This window comes from Acinonyx jubatus, chromosome B4 (genome assembly GCF_027475565.1).
Source record: "Acinonyx jubatus isolate Ajub_Pintada_27869175 chromosome B4, VMU_Ajub_asm_v1.0, whole genome shotgun sequence".
NCBI classification, from domain to species: Eukaryota; Metazoa; Chordata; class Mammalia; order Carnivora; family Felidae; genus Acinonyx; species Acinonyx jubatus.
The window spans coordinates 87,159,738-87,170,909 of NC_069387.1; positions in this window are offsets into that span (position 1 = coordinate 87,159,738).

The following is an 11,172-nucleotide window of genomic DNA, read 5'->3' on the forward strand; positions in this document are numbered from 1 at the left end:
CCAAAGCGAATAAAATGAGTATTCAAATGGAAGATACTGATGGAGTTCAGGACAACCTCAAAATGTGATACCTTGGCATCCTGAATATTTTAAGATAAAGGAATTTGAGAAAATGGCACAGCAGGAAAGTTACTCGGACCTTCCCTCCATCCTTCTCCCTTGAAACAAGCATTAAAATGCTCATGGGAGGAGTGTCCTTCCTATACCATGAGGAAAGGAGCATCCTTATCTCTGAAAACAAAGGGACATGTAAAAGAATCTGAACAAACAGGCCTTGCTAAATTTCCCCCAGTTTACTATAATTATCTCATGCTCCTTGACCTGTCATATTCTTTCTTCCATGATGATCTACACTTCATCAAACCCAACGTGAAAGTGCTCAGGTCTAACTGCTCCTTTGGGTCTTCATTTATTTCTTGGGGGGCAGGGGAAGGGGGTGGGGTGTCTTCATTTCCTTTTTTGGGGGGAGTTCTTCATTTCCTTAGGTAGTATCCTGTATCATGTAAAATTTATACTAAATACATTTGCATGCTTTTCTCTTGTTATTCTGTCATTTTAATTTTCAGACCCAGCCAGGGACCCTAAGAGGGTTAAGGAAAACTTTTTGTTCCCCTGCAATGTAAAAAAACAAAGTGAGACAAAAGAACAGCGTAGACGTCAGAAACCAAATTAAGAATCAAACCGACATAATTTTATAACCAACACAAATTAGAAGCAATAAAGCAAAACACGTAGTTAAAAATACAGTGGTTGCTGTGGAAGAAAGGTTTCAGTGTATGAAAATGTAAAAGACCGTAAGATTAAAGAAACAGAAGAAAAACATAAATGTGCAGTTCAGAGAAAGAAGAACCAAAACAGTGATACATAATATTTGGGAAGCAGAGAACCCTATAAGTGGAAGATAAAATATTCAAAGACCAATATAAGAAAATGTCTCCAACATAAGGGAAATTTTTAATTTTTAAACTTGAAATATATCCTAGGGGGAAAAGTTAAGTTTTTGAATTTCTTTTTTTTTTTTTTAATTTTTTTAATGTTTATCTTTGAGGACAGAGCATGATCAGGGCAGCGGAGGGCAGAGAGAGAGGGAGACACAGAATCCGAAGCAGGCTCCAGTCTCTGAGCTGTCAGCACAGAGCCCGACATGGGGCTCCACCTCATGAGCAGCTCTGAGACTATTGCGATGTGAAGAAACCCAGGATAATCTTTCGGGGGCTGGAAAGCCATGAGAGGAGAATGAACCATGATGTTTCAACGAACAATCAGCACCAATTGCCAGATGTGTGAGTGTATCCATCTGGAACCGCTTTCTTTCTGTTGAGCTGTCAGATGACTGCGGCCACATGAGTGATCCCAGGAGAGACCAGATTGCCAACCCTCAGAATCATGATAAACAATAAACTATTGTTTTAAGCTATTAAGCTTTGAAATGACTTATTGTATAGCAACACATAAATGAAATATCCAGAGATATAAAGGACATTCAAATGTTCACTCGAAAATATTTTGTTCAAGTTCATGAAAATTAATCTGATCAATGGAATAAAATAGAAAATTCAGAAATGAAGACAAATTCATTTTGGAATTTGATATATGATAAGAGTGGAATCTCATGTCAATCCTGTAACAGATAAAATAGTCAATAAAGGTTGCAGGAGCAAAAGGCTAGTGATTTAGGAAAAATAAAAATGATCCAAACTCCTTATACATAACATTTTCCAGATGACTCAAATATTAAAGAAGAAATATGAAGCTGTAAAATTATTAAAAAAGACAAATATCTTCATAATTCTGGATTGGAAAAGGCCTTTCTGAGCAAGACACAAAAACTTAGAAACCACAGAGAATAAGATGGACCAATTTGGCCACCTGATAATTAACATTTTCTGCTTGACCCATAAGGGGAAAAAAAAGTCATAAAGGAGGTTTAACCAGAAAGGGGAGAAATCATTTTAATATTAGTTTCTTTTATCCTTATTAATCAATCAATAAATATAAACAACCTGGGATGCCTGGGTGGCTCAGCCAATTGGGCAACAGACTTGATTTCAGCTCAGGTCATGATATCATGGTCGTGAAATTGAACCCCAAGTCAGGTTCCTTCCTGAGCATAGAGCCTGCTTTGGATTCTCTCTCTCTGCCCCTCCTTCACTCACACACATGCACACACTCTCTCTCTCTCAAAATAAATAAACTTAAATAAATAAATAAATAAATAAATAAATAAAAACAACAGATGGATAAATGGGCAAAAGGTGAGTTCACACCAAGCAAATACAAAAGGTGTATAAATATATTAGATGGTTTCACACTCATTCATTAAGAAATACTAGTAAATAATGTGCTTTCATGAAAAATGAAAACAGTATATAATAGCCATTGCCAGCACGATGTAAAGAATCAGACCTATTCATACACCATTCATGGGATCTCTTTGGAGAGTAATTTGGTCCATCTACCAACCAAAATTCTCTGCTCTTAGGTCTAGTAATTCAGCTTCCAGAAACCAATAATCTATGGGCATAATACGAAGATACTGCACAAGAATGTTACCTGGAGAATATTGGGAAGACCTAAATGCTCATCAAAATAAGATTCCTTAAATAAATTAAAGTATATATACATAGGAATTTGTAAAAAAAATAATAATTAGGTAAAAACAGCATTTATACATTATACTAATGTTTCTTAGATACAATTTACATGTCAGCATCTAGAGATCAACTTTATTCTTTTGAATGGTTTTAGAATATCCCTTTGTATGAATAAGCTTTGTTTTATATATATATATATATATACCTACTCATCTATCTGTGCTTATTACATACGAAAGTCAAAATAAGTACAGGGAGACTCATTTTTCATTATCTATCATATTAAGGTGCCCAAAAAATTTTAACCATATGAATACTTTAGTTGCATAATAAAAAGAAATAACTTACTGCCCTGTCTGCAATATGTTATGATGGGCTCAGACAAATAAATCTTCTTGGCTACAAAACACCACATATTTTGGGAGCCCCAAGTGCTTAATACTTAACACTTAAAAGTGGTATTATCAATACATGTCAGCAAAGTGTTACTTACTGTGACCGTGGAAGTCACTGAGGCCCACAGTGAGCTCTTCCCATGAGTCTGAGAGCTCCCCAGTTTTCTAACCATGAGATCGGTGGACACAGAGAATTTCATGCTTATGATGACATTGGTGTCTAGAGGTCTGGATGACCACTGCCCACTGTCATAGCATACCCCACGTTACACTGCCAGCTTGATTCAAAAATTTGATGGTAAGTAATCACTTTCCTCAAGCTGAATGATTTACGTTACACTGGCTGCATAACATTCCTGATACGTCAACCAGGGGTATCAAGAGGAGGGCCACGGATGAGCAAAAACCAAACTCGAGATAAGTTTGTTCCTCATGTTTGTTTTGTTTCGCTGACTGCTCCAAAGCCAACAGGAATCTGGAGAGCTTCTCGAGAAAAGAATGCATTTTGATGTCTTCCATGGCCTCACAGGAGAAGGAACAAAATTTGTTCCTAATGACCACCAGATTAGCATCATGGAATCTGAATAAATAAAGCTTTCAAAATTGGAATTTCAAAATCAGAACCATGTAGGGCACAATCAACAGTTTGTCAGGCCAATTTCAACAAGGGCATTGGGTACACAGAAAAATAGATCAATAATTTCAAAGGTGTCCCCACAAACTAAAATCTGGTACAGATTAAGAGTGACAAAAAAATCTTTGTGTTCTATTTTGAAATCATGTTTGATGCTTAATGTAAAGCTTATGTGGTGTTAAATTAGTATGGAAAATGCCAATAGTGATGGGAAAATTAAAGCAGTCTCGACAAGAAGCATACTTTTGAATGAATCGGGTCATTGAAGGTTATTAAAGCTTGTACTAGGTAAGGTTGATGTCATGTTAGGGTAAACATTTATCACAGTTGTTGCCCAAACATATTTTGGAGCCCACATCAAACAAAATGGGTATTTCAAAGGACTGGCTAAGACCAGAAATAGGTGAAGTTAATGATTATGCAAATTTGAGCCTTTGGTTTCCAGAGATGAAACAGTATATTTTAGTACCTGTGTCTGTCTGGCCTAGAGATTTTAGTCTCTACTACTTGACCAAAAGTCCTTGATTATATTTTTATGTATACCTAAAACTCACAATTAGTTTTATTTTATTGTTTGGTTTTGGTTTAAGTTTTATTTTATATTGTGTGTGTGTGTTTTAAGAAAAAGTAAGTGTACAATTTAGTTTTTGGTGACAAAAATGATATTTACAAAGTTATACTGAGAGATAATTGAATAGTTTTTTGGCCACCTGAATTAATTTCGATCTCCCAATAATTCTTGGTCAAAGATGACTGAATGGACTTCTTTGGAGTTATAGGGCATTTACAAATTCAGAAACATTTAGTGATAAGAAACAAAGTACATGAATAAATTTTGTCCAATCTTGGAAGATGACCTTAAAACGTAACGTATTAGCTTAAAATAAAATAGTAAATGGGTGCCTGTGCGGCTCAGTCAGGTAAGCCCCCAACTCTCGATTTTGGCTCAGATCATGATCTTACAGTTCCTGAGTTTGAGCCCTGTGTGGTGCTCTGCATGGACACCATGGATCCTGCTTGGGATCTCCTACCCGCCCCCCCCCCCCCCCACCAACCCTCTTCCCTTTCCATGTGCTGGCATATGCCTGTGTACTCTTCTCTCTCAAAATAAATACATAAACTTAAAAAAAATAAGAATTAAAAAATAAAATAGTAAACATGATGTTCTAGTAATGCTCTCCTTTCCTACTCCAGCCTTTTTGATTACCACTCACCTTCTGTCAACATATATTTAAAGTGATTGATAAGTCATTTGGATGGCTGTTCTGAAGGATATCAGTCATCAACAGATTATTTAAGGGCTACAAAGCTATTTGACTTGGGCTAAAAGATAGATCCTGCTGTCAGAGAAGTAGGAACTGATTTCAAAAGTTGAAGCTGTGGCTACCACCAGGTTCTTGCCTTTTATGGTGTCTACTTCTCATTGGGCTACCAACAATTTTGTCTTGATTCACCTTGGAAGTCTTCCTGCAGTTTTCCCAAAAATACTTTCCAGGTTTTTGAGGAAAGTGCTCAAAATGATCAAGGGCAGCAAGCAAATTAAAGGTAAGGCAAACATCCCCATGTCACGGGGATGCATTTTCAGGATAAAGTACTGTTTCTCCATGTTTTATAAGGGTGCACACTTCTCCCACCAAGAGAAGTTAATATTTTATTTTATTTAAATTTTTTAATGTTTATTCATTTTTGAGAGAGAAAGAGAGAGAGAGAGAGAGAGAGAGAGAGAGAGAGAGAGAGAGAAAATGAGCGGAGGAGGGGCAGAGAGACAGGGAGACACAGAATCCGAAGCAGGCTCCAGGCTTTGAGCTGTCGGCACAGAGCCCGGGAGCTCAAACCCACCAACTGTGAGATCATGACCTGAGCTGAAGTCGGATGCTTAACCAACTGAGCCACCCAGGCATCCCGAGAAGTTAATATCTTAGATGCAAGTGTGGATACCAACAACTGAAAATTGAGCTTTACAGCAAGAACCTTGTGCTAGTTCTCTGAAAGTCACCAGAAAAATCAGGCAATGTTTGTATTTTGCAATGTATCAAGGAATTATTGATTAAGGATTTTCCAAGGCAAAATATGTTTGTAAGCTAAGAGGACTTAATTCGCTGGGGTGTTAAGCCAGGATTGATATTACTATGACAGGGAGTCTGATAACACAGGTTACACTTTTTTTTTTTGTTTTTAAGTTTGTTTTTTGGGAAACAGAATGAGAGAAAGAGAGCATACATGTGTGAGCCAGTGGGGAAGGGGCAGTGAGAGGGAGAGAAAGAATCCCAACCAGGCTCCAGGTTGTCAGCACAGAGCCCCACACAGGGCTCCGTTTCATGAACTGTGAGATCATGACCTCAGCCAAAATCAAGAGTCAGATGTTTAACCGGCTGAGCCACACAGGCAACCCAAAATATGTTGGGCTTTTTAAAAAATGGTTATTGTTAAAGAAAAAAAAAGCAAATAAAAAATACAAAATTGAAAAGGGTTCAACTGGCATGAAAATTTATGGCAGGATTTTATTTAACCTTTTTAATGGAAAATTTTAAATACCTACAAGACAGAATTGTGTAGTGAATCCCCAGATAGCTGTAATGACCCAGTTTCCTTACTTATAATCAGGTCCTATATATTCATCAGTATTTCAGTTTACATATCTTTAATGATACTCACTTAAAAAATCAAACAAAAAGCATATTCCACCAAAAACTAGCAATAATGTCTTAATATCAAGAAAAATCCAATGTTAAAATGTTCATATATTTAATGTTATTAATTTTTATAGTTTATTTGAATCAGGATCCAAATAAGATACATATTTATGGTTGGTTAATGTCTCATAAGTTTCTTTTAATCTATGGGCTCTCTGATGACAGAAATTTTAAGTACAAGGTTCATTGATTTTTCTTCAAAAACAAAAAAGATAACAAGTGTTGGTGAGAATATGGGAAAGTTGGAACCCTTATATACTTGTGGTGAGATTGTAAAAGGGTGCAGCTGCTGTGGAAAACAGCATGGGTTTCCTCAAAACACTAAAAATAGAACTAGCATACCATCCAGCAATCCCACTTCTGATTCTGAAATCAGGATCTTGAAGAGGTTTCTGCACTACCATGTTCATTTCACAATTATTCACAATAGTCAAGATATGGAAACAACTTAACGCCTATTAACAGACAAATGGATAAAGAAAATGTGGTATATAACAATGGAATACTACATGATGAAATAGAATGAAATCTCACCATTTGCAACAACATAGATGGAACTGGAGGGTATTATGCGAAGTGAAATAAGTCAGTCAGAGAAAGACAGATATCACATGATTTCACTCATATGTGGAATTTGAGAAACTTAACAGATGGTCATAGGGGAAGGGTAGGAAATATGAGATAAAAACAGAGAGGGAGACAAACCATAGGAGACTTAAATATGGATAAAAAACTGAGGGTTGATGGGGTGGGGAAAATGGGTGATGGGCATTAAGGAGGACACTTGTTGGGATGAGCACAGGGGTGTGATATATAAGTGTATGCTACCTAACTTGAGAAATAAGTAAGTAAATAAATAAAAATGTGGTATATAATTCAATTGAATATTACTCAGCCTTTAAAAAGAAGGAAATTCTGTCATATGTAATAACATGGATGAACCTGCAAGATATTATGCTGAGTGAAATACCCAGATACTGAAGGATAAATAACATGACACTACATATATGAGGAATCAAAATAGTCAAATTCATAGACACAGAGAATGGGTGGAGAAAATGTGAAGTTGTTGTCCAATGGGTAGAAAGTTTCAGTTATACAAGATGAATGAGTTCTAGAGATCTGCTTTACAACATAGTACCAACAGTATTTTCTACTTACAATTTTGTCAAGAGGGTAGATCTCATGGTAAGTGTCTTACCACAATAAAAAATTTAAAAAGTAAAAAATAAAATAAAGGCAGTATGAACTCATTTTAGAAGATGTGGAATATTCATCAAAGTGAAAATAAGAGAAAATCAGGAAATCACTCATATTCCTCTAAGTCCAATAATCTTTAATAGCTAAAGAAAACTTTGTAAGAGGTAGCATTTACTGGGTTTTGCTTACTCAAGGTCTTGACAGCAGTAGTCAAGTACAAATAACCAAGGTCAGATATCTACCCAAATTCATCTATGTATTGTTTAGCATAAACCTATAGGAGACAACAAAAAGAATTCTTGAGAATGATGTAATACAGGCTTTGGATAAGAACTATGCATTAACTTGACCTTAACATATGCTATAAATTGTAAAAGATGTATTCTAAGATTCTGATATTGTATTCAATAATGACAGGAGCCCAATCTCATCTGGCCTAAATTGTTGTTATTCAGGTTCTACTCATCCTTTTTTGTATCCCCTGCTGGTCTCACCAGGGGTGGGACATTTCACTGTGACAGTGTGCTAATTGTTAGCATCAGTGTATAACTTGACAGAGTCCACTTTGTGAGCAATTGATCAGACTATTGATATGGAGGTCTTGAGTCTCCACAACAAACTCTGCAAAATTACTGCCATTGATTGGTCAGCTCATAGTTCCTGCGGAATAGCTATACTTTCTGTTTAAGAAACCCAACTACATAGCTTCAAGTAATATGTATTCTGGCCTGTACTCATCATGCCAAGAGCTGTGAGCTGTTGTTTCATAGGAAGAGCACTTCCTAAAAAAGTTATTTTAAGTGAACTCTTTGCCACTCATGGGGCTTGAACTCATGACCCCAAGATCAAGAGTTGCATGCTCTACCGACTGAGCCAGCCAGGCACTTGGAGGAACACTTCCTAGTAGATGCTTAAGTTGAAAATGGATTCCTCCACTGGACAAAAATGTGGAGCTCTTAAGACTTCTCATGTAATACCACTAATCCTCTACTCTCCTCCTGGTGCAGAACCTCAGTGACAGTTTCCATCTAGTCAGGTCATGTCTAATATGCAAATACATATTCATATCCAAAGTCAACCAGACTTATTTCAATACATTTAGTTCCCATCTTTTTAGAGGGTTTTTTTGTTTTTGTTGTTATAAAATAGTTTTTTATTATACTATATATATCTGTCTATGTAATTTTTTGGCCTAGTTCTTACAATTAGTTTTTTTTTTTATCTTAGAGAAAACTTGAGAATTCATGAGCAGGAGAGGGACAGACGGAGAGAGAGAGAGAGAAAGAAAGAATCATAAGCAGGCTCTGCGCTCAGTGCAGAGTCTGACGAGAGGCTCTATTCCATGACCCTAGGACCATGACCTGAGCTGAAATCAAGTAGGACGCCCAACCAGCTGAGCCACCCAGGTGCCCCTACAATTAATATTCTAATAAGTATTTTTATATGAAATAATTTGGTGGTAGTTTCTTGTTGACATACAAGAAAAGCAACAGTAAAGAAATTAGGCATGATATGTAGCTTCTGAAGTTATTTTATACACTAAACCATCTTTAAGGAAATGCTTTTCAGATTTTAACATGAACATGACAACTTGGAGATGTTGTTGAAATGAAGATTCTGGATTCGGTAACTCTGGGTTAGAGGTCTTAGATCAGATCTTCCTCCATTTCTAACACACTCCCAAGTGATGTTAATGACAATGGTTTTAGGACATTTTCAGTAGCAAGAACTTTAACTACTATAATTAGTACATCAGAAAAAAACTAATTTCCTCTTGCTTATAAAGCTGGTATAATAGTGTGGGCAGTATCACTGGATTTCATGCTTGTCAGATTCTTGATATTCTTTTTGGAATAATGGCAGTGGCATGATGAGTGAGGCAAATGTGAGGGGAGAGGGTGATTGGGAGGATTCATAATAACTGGTTAATTGACGAAATCCAAATAATCGTTATTAGTGGGTTGATGTTTCTATGAATGTTTCTAGAATATTACTGAAAGACCGCTTTTGATTTTATTCAGCTCAATAGACCAAATCATAATGATTCAGGTGTGGCCATGGATGAAATTCTTATAAAATCTGCAGTTAGGATGAATTTGGAGGGAACCCAAGGCAATAAATGACGAGCAAGTGGACTGTAAACCACAAAGTGTGATTCAGATAAGTTAGTGTTTGCAGGGGTATGTTTTAAGAATGAGAAATTTTAACTATAGTTACAAAAAATATATACCCAAATGACTCTGGTAAGGATAAACTTCCCAGGAAAAAATGTAATAGGGGCAAATGTAGGCCTTCCAGTAGTTCAAACTATAGCCAGATGGTGTATGTGGAAAGAACGCCATCCCAGGAGTTAGGGATTCTCTGCTCTTCTAGCCCCGGCTCTGTGAATATCTACCTAAGTGGCAATCAGCTATTTACTTTCCCTTTCTGGACCCCAGTTTTTTGTGTTTTTTTTTAATGTTTATTTATTTTTTGAGAGAGAGAGTGTGTGAGCATAAGTGGGGGAGGGACAAACCGGGAGAGGGAAAATCCCAAGCAGGATCCACATTCAGCAGGGAGCCCCATGTGGGGCTTGATCTCATGACTGTGAGATCATGGCCTGAGCTGAAATCAAGAGTCAGGTGCCCTTGAGCCCTAGTTTTGTTTAAAAAGCTCTAAATTCTCTAGTTCAATAAGCACTGATGAAGGAGGCATGGCCTCACCACAGTTCATGTGAGAAAGACCAGAGAGTTTTAGTTGACAGGGCTCTAAGTCTATAAGTCTGTTTTGTGCTTTTGAAGAGAACTGAATGGAAGAGAGAATATGGGTCAGAGCTCTCTCAAGAGTGTTTGTCAGAACCATGATGTGGGGCCTAAAAAGGCTAGCGTGATCTCCAAAAGAGAAATAGTGTAACGTAAAGGCAGAGTTGACAATGAAAAAGAAGATAATCTTGCCTTCGCCTGCTCCAACTCAACAGTTTCCAGAATTGTTTTGGCACTGTGCCCTACAGTTGAAAGTTTCACAATAACCCTGTGTTCTGAGGATAGAGAAAGAAATGGAGTCTATCATCTGAAGGAAGGATGAAAACAATTTGAAGGTTTAAGAAAAAGAACAAAAAGAAAAGATTTGGTAGTGGCACACGTGTGTGTGTATGTGTGTGTGGAAAAGAGGGTGGATGGAGTGCTTCATACTTTATTTTCAAATATTTGAAGGGTATCAGGGCAGGCAGGATTGGATTTGTCCTTTGTGAACCTAGGGAAATATGCTAGAACCTTGGAGTCGGAAAGCATAAGGAGAATAATTTCAGGAGCTATCTATACCAGCCTGAGTGTGCAAAAGTGAACTGGCTTTCTCTGTCCTTGGTGGACATTTAATCAGAGCCTGGGAATGTTGTGGAGGAGTTTGAAGCATTGGGTTGACCAGGTTCTTCTCTTCTTTGTTCATCCATTCTTTTGTGTGAATAAGGACTGTTGCCACTACACCATTTGTGTGAAAAATTTAGTAGGAAAAAAAACCCGTTTTCACAATTTCAGTCCACTCCATTTAGTTCAAAGGGCAAAAACAAAACAAAGGTACTCAATTAGTGTGACTTACTACATTTATCTCTAAAAATGATTAATGCTGGATAGTTTTGCATAAGAAGTAGCCTTTGGCTTTATGGAAATTCTGGGTGAGTG